General features: G+C 44.6%; 1 pseudogene; it reads right to left on the bottom strand.

Moving 5' to 3' along the window:
- Nucleotides 1-8148: 8148 nt before the first annotated feature.
- LOC148002435 (large ribosomal subunit protein eL19 pseudogene) lies at nucleotides 8149-11082 on the bottom strand (annotated as a pseudogene).
- Between the last annotated feature and the right edge of the window lie 266 nt (nucleotides 11083-11348).

Here is an 11348-nt window from a genome sequence, read left to right as displayed (position 1 = left end):
ATTCTTCTTTATCCCGAACAGTCCACTTATTACTACTGCGGCCTATTTGGAACTAACCGAATTCACCAAGTTACTGAGATTAGGGTCACCAAATTTTGATAAATCTTGAAAGTACACATATTACAAGAGCCTGCTAATGGGAACTAACTGAATTGACAAAGAATCAGTGTTTCAGTTCGTTAAAACATTGCTCTATCTTGAATAACAAGCTTATTACGTGCGAATCCTATGGGGAACCTACTGAATTCACCATCATACTTAGATTACGTTCCTTAAAATGTTGCTATATATTGAAAAGCACCTTCATACAAGCATGTCCCATTGGGAACTCACTGATTTCGCCTAGAAATTTTGATTCCATTCGTGAAAATTTTTCTATATCCCGAACAGTCCACTTATTACTACTGCGGCCTATTGGGAACTAACTGAATTCACCAAGATACTGAGATTCGTCTCACCAAATTTTGATCAATCTTTAAAAGGACACATATTACAGGAGCCTGCTACTGTGAACTAACTGAATTCACAAAGAAACAGTGTTTCAGTTCGTTAAAACGTTGCTCTATCTTGAAAAACTAGCTTATTACATGCGAATCCTATTGGGAACCTACTGAATTCACCATGATACTTAGTTTCCGTTCCTTCAAATGTTGCTATATATTGAAAAGCACACTCATACAAGCTTGTCCCATTGGAACTCACTGATTTCGTCTAGAAATTTTGATGCTATTTGTGAAAATTTTTCTATATCCCGAACAGTCCACTTATTACTACTGCGGCCTATTTGGAACTAACCGAATTCACCAAGGTACTGAGATTCGGCTCACCAAATTTTGATAAATCTTTAAAAGTACACATATTACAAGAGCCTGCTACTGGGAACTAACTGAACTCACAAAGAAACAGTGTTTCAGTTCGTTAAAACGTTGCTCTATCTTGAATAACAAGCTTATTAAATGCGAATCCTATTGGGAACCTACTAAATTCACCATGATAGTTAGATTCCGTTCCTTCAAATATTGCTATATATTGAAAACTACATTCATCCAAGCATGTCCCATGGGGAACTCACTGAATTCTCATAGAAATTTTGATGCCATTCTTGAAAATTTTTCTTTATCCTGAACAGTCCACTTATTACTACTGCGGCCTATTTAGAACTAACTGAATTAACCAAGTTACTGAGATTCGGCTCACCAAATTTTGATAAATCTTTAAAAGTACACATATTACAAAAGCCTGCTACTGGGAACTAACTGAATTCACAAAGAAACAGTGTTTCAGTTCGTTAAAACGTTGCTCTATCTTGAAAAACAAGCTTATTACATGCGAATCCTACTGGGAACCTACTGAATTCACCATGATCCTTAGATTCCGTTTTTTAAAATGTTGCTATATATTGAAAAGGACACTCATACAAGCATGTCCCATTGGGAACTCACTGAATTCTCCTAGAAATTTTGATGCCATTCTTGAAAATTTTTCTTTATCCTGAACAGTCCACTTATTACTACTGCGGCCTATTTAGAACTAACTGAATTAACCAAGTTACTGAGATTCGGCTCACCAAATTTTGATAAATCTTTAAAAGTACACATATTACAAGAGCCTGCTACTGGGAACTAACTGAATTCACAAAGAAACAGTGTTTCAGTTCGTTAAAACGTTGCTCTATCTTGAAAAACAAGCTTATTACATGCGAATCCTACTGGGAACCTACTGAATTCACCATGATCCTTAGATTCCGTTTTTTAAAATGTTGCTATATATTGAAAAGCACAGTCATACAAGCACGTCCCATTTGGAACACGCTGAATTCGCCTAGAAATTTTGACTGCATTTGTGAAAATTTTTCTATATCCCGGCCAGCCAGATTGTGTGTGTGTGCGTGTGTGTGTGTGTGTGTGTGTGTGTGTGTGTGTGTGTGTGTCTGTGTGTGTGTGTCTGTGTGTGTGTGTGTGTTTGTTCATGTGTTGGGCCATAGCAGGAAACAGGGTGGATAGCTGGATTTCAAGAATCTCCGAAATATGAGTATTTTCCTGAATTTCTGTGTAGAGATATGGCTGTGTGGGTCTGTTTGGTATCTGATCCCTTAAATAGAGAAGGGCTTACATGGGGAGGGTCAATCCCAAGCAAAATGGACAAATACCACTTGGTTTCCCTCACTTTGGGGGCCCTATAATTCTTTAAAGATTCATTGTGCTCATAGGAAATCGGAGAAGCAGGTCTGGGGCTGGAAGGGTGTTGAATAGACCTTGCTGGATGCAGAGGAAGAGGTGCTGCTCCTCTGTTAGCCAGCAGACTGGCCAGGACAGCATCAAGTGAACAGGCAAACCATGTTGTCATCACTTGGGGGAACCATGGTGAATTAGGATGAAAAGCATCTCTCCTGTCCCAAGCCAGATTCCCCAGGGCCTCTGGGCCATCTCAGACACTGACTAACAAAGACATAAATATCAGAGCTGAGAGATCCACATGTGAAACTAGTCACATTCCTCAGTTTCCCCTCTGGAAGAAACAGATCAATTACAGTCAGGACCAGCTTAGGCACAGCCTAGGTTCCAGCTGCCTTTTCCAGTGCACCACTGCCCTTGTTAGTGAACGTGATCTGGCTCTGATGAGTGGGCTGCATTCTTGGGTTATGGGTATTCTAATACAACCACTATAGGGAACATCTGTTGCTGGACATAGCACCGTAGGCATGTCTATGCCTGGTTGGTTTCTATTAATATATTCATAAATCACAGGCTTAAGTGGATGGAGGGGTGAAAGGGTTTGTGGCAGTGGGACCACTTCACTACTGGGGACTTGGCAGAACTTGGTCTACCCTGGACTTTCTCCAGGATCCTCCCATTATTCCCTTTCCAATTAAGGTGTTAAATCAGAGAGAGAATGGGTCCAGGTGGTATCCTGGAGACCTTGGCTCTGACATCACGGAAACATCATGTGATCAGGCTGAATTAGCACACACTCAATGTTCTCATGCTCTTCTTCAAGCCAGTGACCCTTGCACTGAACCCCATGATTATTGATTAGTGAGTGAATGTAAGACGGAAAGGGGGTGGGGCTGCAGTATTGCCCTGTACAGGGCAGCCAGATGTCTTCCTGTTGGCAGAGCCCACATCGGAATGACTGCGGCTCCAGACAGAGTGCCCAGGGCTGAGAATTTAAATTATGATACTTGAATCCCTAACGTAATGAGCCATCTCCCAGCCCCTGGTGTTTTGTCTGATGAGTCTGCAAGTTGCATGTTTAATATGTAAGGAATGGGAACCATGAGGAATGGGAAAAAGAGAGTGTTTGTCTCCTCTGCCCACCTTCTCTGCTCCCAGAGAGGTTGTGGCAATGGCAGGGTGCCCTCATCTTCTCAGTGAACTGGACTTCCCCTCCTTGGGGAGGGCCAGAGACGCTGCTTCGTTCTGCAGGATGTTTCTGACTCTTGAAGGTTCTGGATGAATTCCAGGTGAATGGATCTATTTACCTCACAGAGAGGGAAATCAAGAGGCTCGATTATTGCACCAGCATCTGGGGTCTGTGGGACCCGTGGGGAGGGCTCTGTCCTTTGTCAGCATTGGTGGGGACACTGGATACTGCAGTCACAGCCTGAGCAGTTCCTGTCCCACTCAGGGTCCTCCATTCAGGAAAAGCTGGATCCCCTACTAAACCACAGGGGGAAATCAGTGAGTTTATTACACAGAGAAGGTGACTGTCACTGTTTCTGATTTGAACATGGGCATTTAGAGAGAGCTTTATACACAATTCTGTGGCTTTTCGGGGACCATTGTTCAAAAGATATAATTTACAGCAAGGTTGAAGGATAAAGTGAAGTTTAAAAATTAGGTAAAATATAGTGTTTGAATATACTTGTTTTGTTTAAATTTTTTTTAGATTTATTTTGTTATTTTATATGGACCTGCACCTATGTGCGTGTGCTATATGCATATGGTACCCTTTGAGATCAGAAGAGGATGTCTGATCCATTAGAACTGGACTTATGGATGGTTGTGAGCTGCCACGTGGGTGCTGGGAATGGAACTCGGGTCCTCTGCAAGAGCAGCCATTGCTCTATAGGACTGACCCATCTCTCTAGCCCATCACTTGTTTCTCTTCGGTGATTTTCTTTTTGTAAATAAAGTTCCAAGATGGTTTTATGAGTTACATCGTTTGGATCTAGGAATGAGAGTGGATTAGTAACAGCATGAAACCAGAGGCCATACACTTCTTGACCCTCAGTTAGAACAGTTTCAATTGTGTGTGTGCACACACATGCATACACGCGCATGCAGATTGTTTGCAGATTCCCTTGGCGGCCAGAAAAGGACCTCAAGTTCCCAGGAGATGATTTACAGGCAGCTGTGAGCTGCTTAAGTGGATCCTAAGAGCAGAATTTGGGTTCCCTGCGAGTTTGGAACATGCTCTTAACTGATGGGCTCTCTCTTCAGGCCCATGTGTTTCTCAACCTCGACTGAGATATCTTTAGCAAAACGTGCACTATCTCTGCAGGCATCCTTGGCTGGGTCGGTTGTGTTGATGTTTCTGATGCTCAGCCATCAGGTGACAAATGCTAGACCCCAGAAGATACCTTCTCTCCATTTTAGCGTCACCCTTAACTCTCCAGTTCCTCTATCCTGTATTGTTCGAACCACAAGCACAATGCTCCTTCCTCCAGGACTCTGGAGGTGTGTTCTCGTCAGTTGAGCAAGGACGTGAGGCTATGAATAAAGGTCAGCATGAAATGTTTTGGCTGGAATTAGGGCTGGGGCTGGTTCAGGTGTGTAAATTAGAGAGAATCTCGAAGTCTCTTGAGTTGAGCCTTTTTTATAACTTAGAGTCTCTCTGGGGAGCACGTCACCAACCACACCACCTTTACCCCCGAAAGGATGGCTGAACACAGGCTTTGGGGCCGAGATACTTCTGCAAGCTGTGAGACTGTGGAGTCAAACTGCTGTCGGGTCCTCAGCTTCCCAGCTTCTGTCACATGCAGCTCTTCAGCTTGACATCACAGACTGGAGGGGAAGAGAGCTGGGAGCTCATTACCATGGGTGTCTTGGAAAGTTTGGGGGTGAGTTCTGCATTAAGTAGTCCTCATTTGAATAATGAGCATATGCTATTTATTTTCTTGGAGAGCTGCTCTGAGGGAAGCAGAGAGGCTTCTCCTACAGGAAGCCTGGTGGCCTGTGTGCCCGCCGCCCATCACTTGGGGGAGGGAGGTGGAGGAAAGGGTGCTATTTTAAACTCTCTGTTATTGAAGGAAACACCCATAACTGGAACATTGTGGGGCGATTGTCAGCTGTTTCTGTGAGAAAAGGCCTGGGGTCAGCCAACGTCTTCTCCAGTCCTTTCAACGCTGCTCTCTGCCGTGCATAGGAGATGGTCTAAAATCTGCCCATCTCATCTCCCCAAATCATGTGCTCTTCTTCATTTTTTATGGGAATGAGTAGAATGGTGGTGAACTTGGGATCATGTGGCTACCTTAGTGGTCATGAAGGGGACTACACAGGAAAAGAGGTGTTCTCACACCAAACACAGAGATCTGCCTGATCTTGCCCAGGGTGCTTAAAAAGGATGGCATCTCTGCACCAAGAAGCAATGATTCCTCTGTACATATGGATATTTAAATCTGATCGGGGCTCATGATCTAGTCTAGGTAAAACAAGCATCCTACGTGCCTTTTCTCTATGATTTTTTTTTTTTTGCAATTGGCTGGGCAGAGTGACTTCATCTCTCATGTGTTACAGGAAAAAACGAGCCAGATTCCTCCATCTCTGTAATTAAATCACATACCTTCATGCCTTTGGCTGCGCCCAGCAGTCTTCCTTCCCAGAACTACTTGCCCATCAGTCTAGGCCAGAGTTCAGAGCCATAAAAAAGTACAGAAGGCTCATGCCTGATTCTGTTGAGTGTGCGGCTCAAGAATTCACACATGCCGGCTCTTATGAGGCTGCACACTGGTGCTGCACACACTTAACATTATGATATTGCAGAGGATGGGAGGGGCAGTGCACACATGCCAATTTCATACTTCAGGGTGATAAAGGACTTCATGTTCTTGGGGTTTTAGAGCCACCAAGACCCAACGAATGATCTTCACGCAAACATCATGAGTCTTTTAGCAAGACTTTATAACAACGGTGTAATTATCATATATGTGAAGAGACCCTGTGGTGGTTTGAATGTGCACTGCCCAGAAAATGGCACTATTAGGAGGCTGTCCTCCTTGGAGGAGGTGTCTCCATGTGGGGGTGAGTTCTTGAAATCCTCCTCCCAGCCATGTGGGAGACAGTCTGCTCCTGGATTCTTTTAGATGAAGATGTAGAACTCTCAGCTCTGTCTCCAGCACCACGTCTGTCTGCACACTGACATGCCCTGTGCCTTGATGATACTGGACTGACCCTCTAAACCTGTAAGCCAGCCCCGATTACATGTTGTCCTTGGTCATGGTGTCTCTTCTCCACTGTGGACACCTAACTAAGACCCCAGACTGGATAGTTCATGGGATTGCTCAAATGTCCTTGGCACCATCACTCTTTTATCTTCTGCAATGGCCCAACCCAATCTCTCTCCAGTCCAGGGTGCTCCTCCAGTCTTGGTTCTCACAGGATCCCCTATACAAGGCACTTTCCCTCAGAGTCTCCTAGTGTCTACAATACCACCAGTCATGGCATCCTCTTCATTGATAGGGTGAAGTCTCTTCTCGAGGATGGTCACCAAGTCTCCATGTGGTTTTGTAGAGTAGCAAAGCATCTCCAGGGACAGGGCACAGATTCTGGGGCTTAGAGAGACGGCTAAGCCACGAAGAACACGTGTTAGTCTTGCAGAGGACCCAGGTTCTATTCCCAGCATCCATATGATGGCTCACAATTGAACTGTTAGCCAGTTTCAGGAGATCTAATGCCTTCTCTTGGCCTCTTCAGACATCAGGCAGGCACGTGGTGCACACAGTTCCGTGTAGCCAGAACATTCACACATTCGATAATATAAACACATCTGATTTTTAAAAGGTATGAGCTTTGTGTTATGGGCATGGATGATGCTGAGCCTGGATCCCAACAGCTCTCTTTTAAGGAGAGGAGGGACACCAGGAGTTGGGGACCCGGTGGCTGTAGGTGAGGGAGCAGCATATGGTCATGTCAGTATAATGCCTCCTTGTTAGGAAGTGCTCATCTCAGGGCTTTGATGGTGCCCATGAGGCAGAGGTCTCAGCACTGAGCTTGGGAACAGTCTGCACTGGGGGGAGGCTGCAGGTGAATGACTATGTCTTTCTTCAAGTACAATGAAAGAGGTTCTTTTCCCCGTGTTTTCTGTCATCATAGAGTTATAAAAACCCCTGTGGTCCAGATGATCTTAATTTGAAAGTCATTACAATGGAGATGGGGGGTGTGTGAGCTGAAAGTTCATTAAGGAAATATTTGATGAGCCAAGAAAAAAGTGCCAGAGTTAGTATTATAAAGACGAATAATGAGCAGGGTGGCTGCAAAAATACATAAAAGAAAATAACAACACAACACGCAGGCCCTCCTCTCTGTTGGCCCGACAGGCTTCTGACAGTGTGTCCTGATTTGTTTGTGTTAAATGGTTGAGGCTCTAGGCTTGCCCACATGGCCGATGTTGTCTCTCATCTGAACTTGACAGGATAACTTTATGTTTCTGTGTACACACATTCCTAATGCCTTAATCGCTTTAGCTGATGTGGACTCGGGTGTTTGCCAGCCAGTCAGGGATGAAGAGGCTTAATGTGTTTCTTCTTTAAAAACAACAACAACAACAACAACAACAACAACAACAACAACAACAACAGCAGCAGCAGCAGCAGCAGCAGCAGCAACAAAACCCCAAAACAAACAAACAAAAAACCAACAAGTTTGTATTTTTATTAAAACCACAACAACTTCATATTCACCAGAAAAGTAAACTGGAATTTATGTTGTCTGGTGGGTACTTGTTCCTCTCTCTAGAGCACTATTGTATTAGGGTTTCCAGAGAAACAGAAATGGCAGAATGAATACACATTGTCTTAGTTAGATTTCCATTGCTGTGAACAGACAGCATTGGCAAGGTAACTCTTTTCTAATTTAAGGCTTGTTTTATTTTAATGACTGATCATGTGAGGCCACAGTGAGGTCACTATGCACAGACGTGAAGGAAGCTTTATTTCTTGGTCTCTTCCTCCTTGGACAGAGTCTTGATGGTCTCCTCCTTCTTGGCCTGGAGGTGCTCCTCCCACGCGTTTTTGTGCTTCCCTGGTCTTAGACCTGTGAGCCTCAGCCTGGTCAGCCTGTAGCTTCTTGCGGGCCTCGTCTGCCTTCAGTTTGAGGATCTGCTCCATAAGAATCCATTGGTTTTTGGATACATTCCTTTTAACCTTCAGGTACAGGCTGTGATATATATGGCTGTCAATCTTCTTAGATTCCCAGTATCTCCTGAGAAGCCGGTGCAGGATCCTTGTCCTTCTCATCCAGGTCACCCTCTCAGGCACCCAAGTGTTGGCAGTGCCCTTTCCCTTCCCTATGACCATATGCCTGCCCTTCAAGGTGTGTTTCTGTCAGCGAGTCTGAGGATGGTCAGTTACAGGCTTCCAGATGATCAGTCCATCTTCAATCAGCTTCCTGATCAGCTGACAGGAGTTGGCATTGGCGATTTTATTGGTCTCATTGGGGTCCAACTGGACCTTCTTTTTACCACAGTGGAGGACACTAGAGGCAAGCCTCTTCTGTAGTCGGAGCTAAATCCCAAACCCCCAACTTTTTCTTTTCTTAACTTTTATAACATTTACACACAAACACACACACACATTCACACAGAGGGAGAGAGAGAGAGAGAGAGAGAGAGAGAGAGAGACAGAGACAGAGAGAGACAGAGAGACATAGAGATAGAGAGATCTAAAGGACTAAAATATACTCTTAAGTCAAAGATAAAGGCCAGACACTTGTCAACAGGATGGTGGAGAGTTAAGTATGGAATGACCGTGGAGCCTCCAGAAGGCAGGAACGAGAGACAGAGGCTCTACAAGGTAGGGCATCTACTCTTTTTCAATGCATTCATGACCAGGATTAGTGAATTGCACACTAGCCCTGAGTATTTTAGCCTGCAAAGTACACTTTGTATGGAGACTGACGTGGGCTGCCCAGGCTCCCTTGGTTCCCTCTCACATCTAGGATTCCTAGGAGAGTACAAAATGTTTCACCAAGTTCAGTGGTATTATACAAACTGCAGTCATGGGACATTTTCTATGCTGTAAACTGTCTGTGGAGATTGGCACCAAAATTCTTCAATAGCCTTGAAAGGGTTTAGGTTTAACTCATTCTAGGTTGATCTGTCTTTGTTTTCCATAAAGGTTCTTTGAGTTAGATAGTGATCTGCTCCCAGGAGTGAACCAATGTCTTGAGCTTCTGAATCTTCTGAATGGTGTCCTTGGATGAGGTTTGTTAGAATGTCAACCTCCTTCCAACAGATATCTGTGCCTGGAAATTTATCCTTTATGTAGTTCTATTCCTCTAGTGTGTGTGTGTGTGTGTGTGTGTACGTGATGGTATCACAGAGAAGGCTGTCAAATCTGCCATTTATTTTTTTACTGTGTGGTGCTTTCCTATTTAAAATTGTTCTTAAGTGTCGTAAGAGTTTCCATACAAGCTTCATTTTTAGGGAGAGGATCTTCCAAATGCTTCTTCCTCTGGTCTCAAGAGATGAGAGTGAGTAATTATCATGGAGGGCTGAATGAGAGCTGCTGGTTGGGCCCCAGGGATGCTTTGGGCCCTAACTTTGTAAGCTCGGCCCTGTGCACCAGCCAGAGCCTCTGTATTCTTTGAGCCCCTCCTTTGGAGGTGAAGTATGTATTGTTTGTACTGTTTGCCCTAGCACTGAGCCTCTTTTCAAATTGTTTTCCTTGCCGCCCTAGACACAGTACATTGTAAAGTCCTTCCACATGGAAAATTGCTGGCCACATTGAACGGGGAGAAGGGAGATTCACAGTAAAATACAAATGAAGAAAGCAGGAGTGACAGCCATGTATGCGATACCCTGACAGCTAAGGGGGTGCAGAAACATGCAGGTGGCTGCAGAACTTGCAAAATTTGGTTTGCACTCATTCCTCCACAAAGCTCACACAATTTAGCACCAAATATTCGGGTCCTTTGATAGCTAAATTTCTGTAAACCCTCAATTGGCCTGGGTGTGTCTTCATGTATATCTCTGCATGTGTGTGTCTGTGTGTATGTCTCTATGTCTGTCTCTGTCTCCTTCTCTCCCTTTTCCCCTCCCCTTACCCCTCCCCTTCTCCTTCTCTCTCTCTCTCTCTCTCTCTCTCTCTCTCTCTCTCTCTCTCTTTGTGTGTGTGTGTGTGTGTGTGTGTGTGTGTGTGTGTGTGTGTGTGTGTGTGGACGTTCAGAGATTGTCCTCAGGGACAAGTGGTAATTTTGCTACCAGTCTTTGGCAATTTTGCTGTGATAAACTCTGAAAACGAGGACGATCCTACGAGCCATTCCCTGTTCCTGGCCTTTCCCGTACAAGTCTTCTGAATTCTCCTCTCTTGGTTTTACAGATTTCCTCTAGTTTGTTTTACCACACCACACCTCTGTGCTTTTCTTAGTTTGCTGTCATATAGTGGGAACCTCCGAAGTTTCAAACTCACTACTTGTGCTCCATTCTTCTGCCTGAGAAACCACATAATCTGGAAGCTTGTGCTAAAACTGGACTCTTAAAAGTTACTAGTTATTAGAAATTGTGTTTAAATTTAAAAACCATTTCCTCATTTGTGTGGGCTCACCGACACGTGTAGGCAGTGCTTACTGATTGATCATGGCGCCGTCCACTTCCGACCTCACACAGACTCTGACAAGGATTACTTCCGGTGCTGTGTGACTTATTTCTTCTCCTTCCAATGAAGGTGCAGACTTGAGCCATTTCCGGTGTCAGCACTGAAATGACATAGTTCAGGTTTCTCACAGGCTTCCGGCATCTAGGTTGAGTCCTTGACATGGGACATCTGCGCCACGACACAGGGTTCCGTCGGACTGAGCAACAGGGATCTCTGATTCGGATTGTTTTCTCTGCCCAGAGCACATGGATTAAATTTGCAGGCGCCATGAGTCTATAGTGAATTCTGTGAACTCTGTTTGTTATTATCTTTTCAAACCCTCTTACTTCTTGGCCGAGTCGCTGACAGCTGCCTCGCTCTGTGAACTGGCTGCCGTCGTTCTACTACAGCGATTTGATCGATGTGTCGCCTTCATTTGTTAGCTCTCCTATCTCCATTTTCTGAGAAAGGCTATGTCCCTCTATGCGCATGGCCTCAGGTGTTGGACGCTACCTCTTAGGAGGTCTCAGGCCCTTCCTTTGAGGCTCTGCATCCC

The sequence above is a fragment of the Rattus norvegicus genome, chromosome 11 (genome assembly GCF_021556685.1).
Source record: "Rattus norvegicus strain SHRSP/BbbUtx chromosome 11, alternate assembly SHRSP_T2T, whole genome shotgun sequence".
Lineage (NCBI taxonomy): Eukaryota > Metazoa > Chordata > Mammalia > Rodentia > Muridae > Rattus > Rattus norvegicus.
Note: the sequence above shows the minus strand (reverse complement) of the source record. Positions and strands in the feature narration are given on the sequence as shown.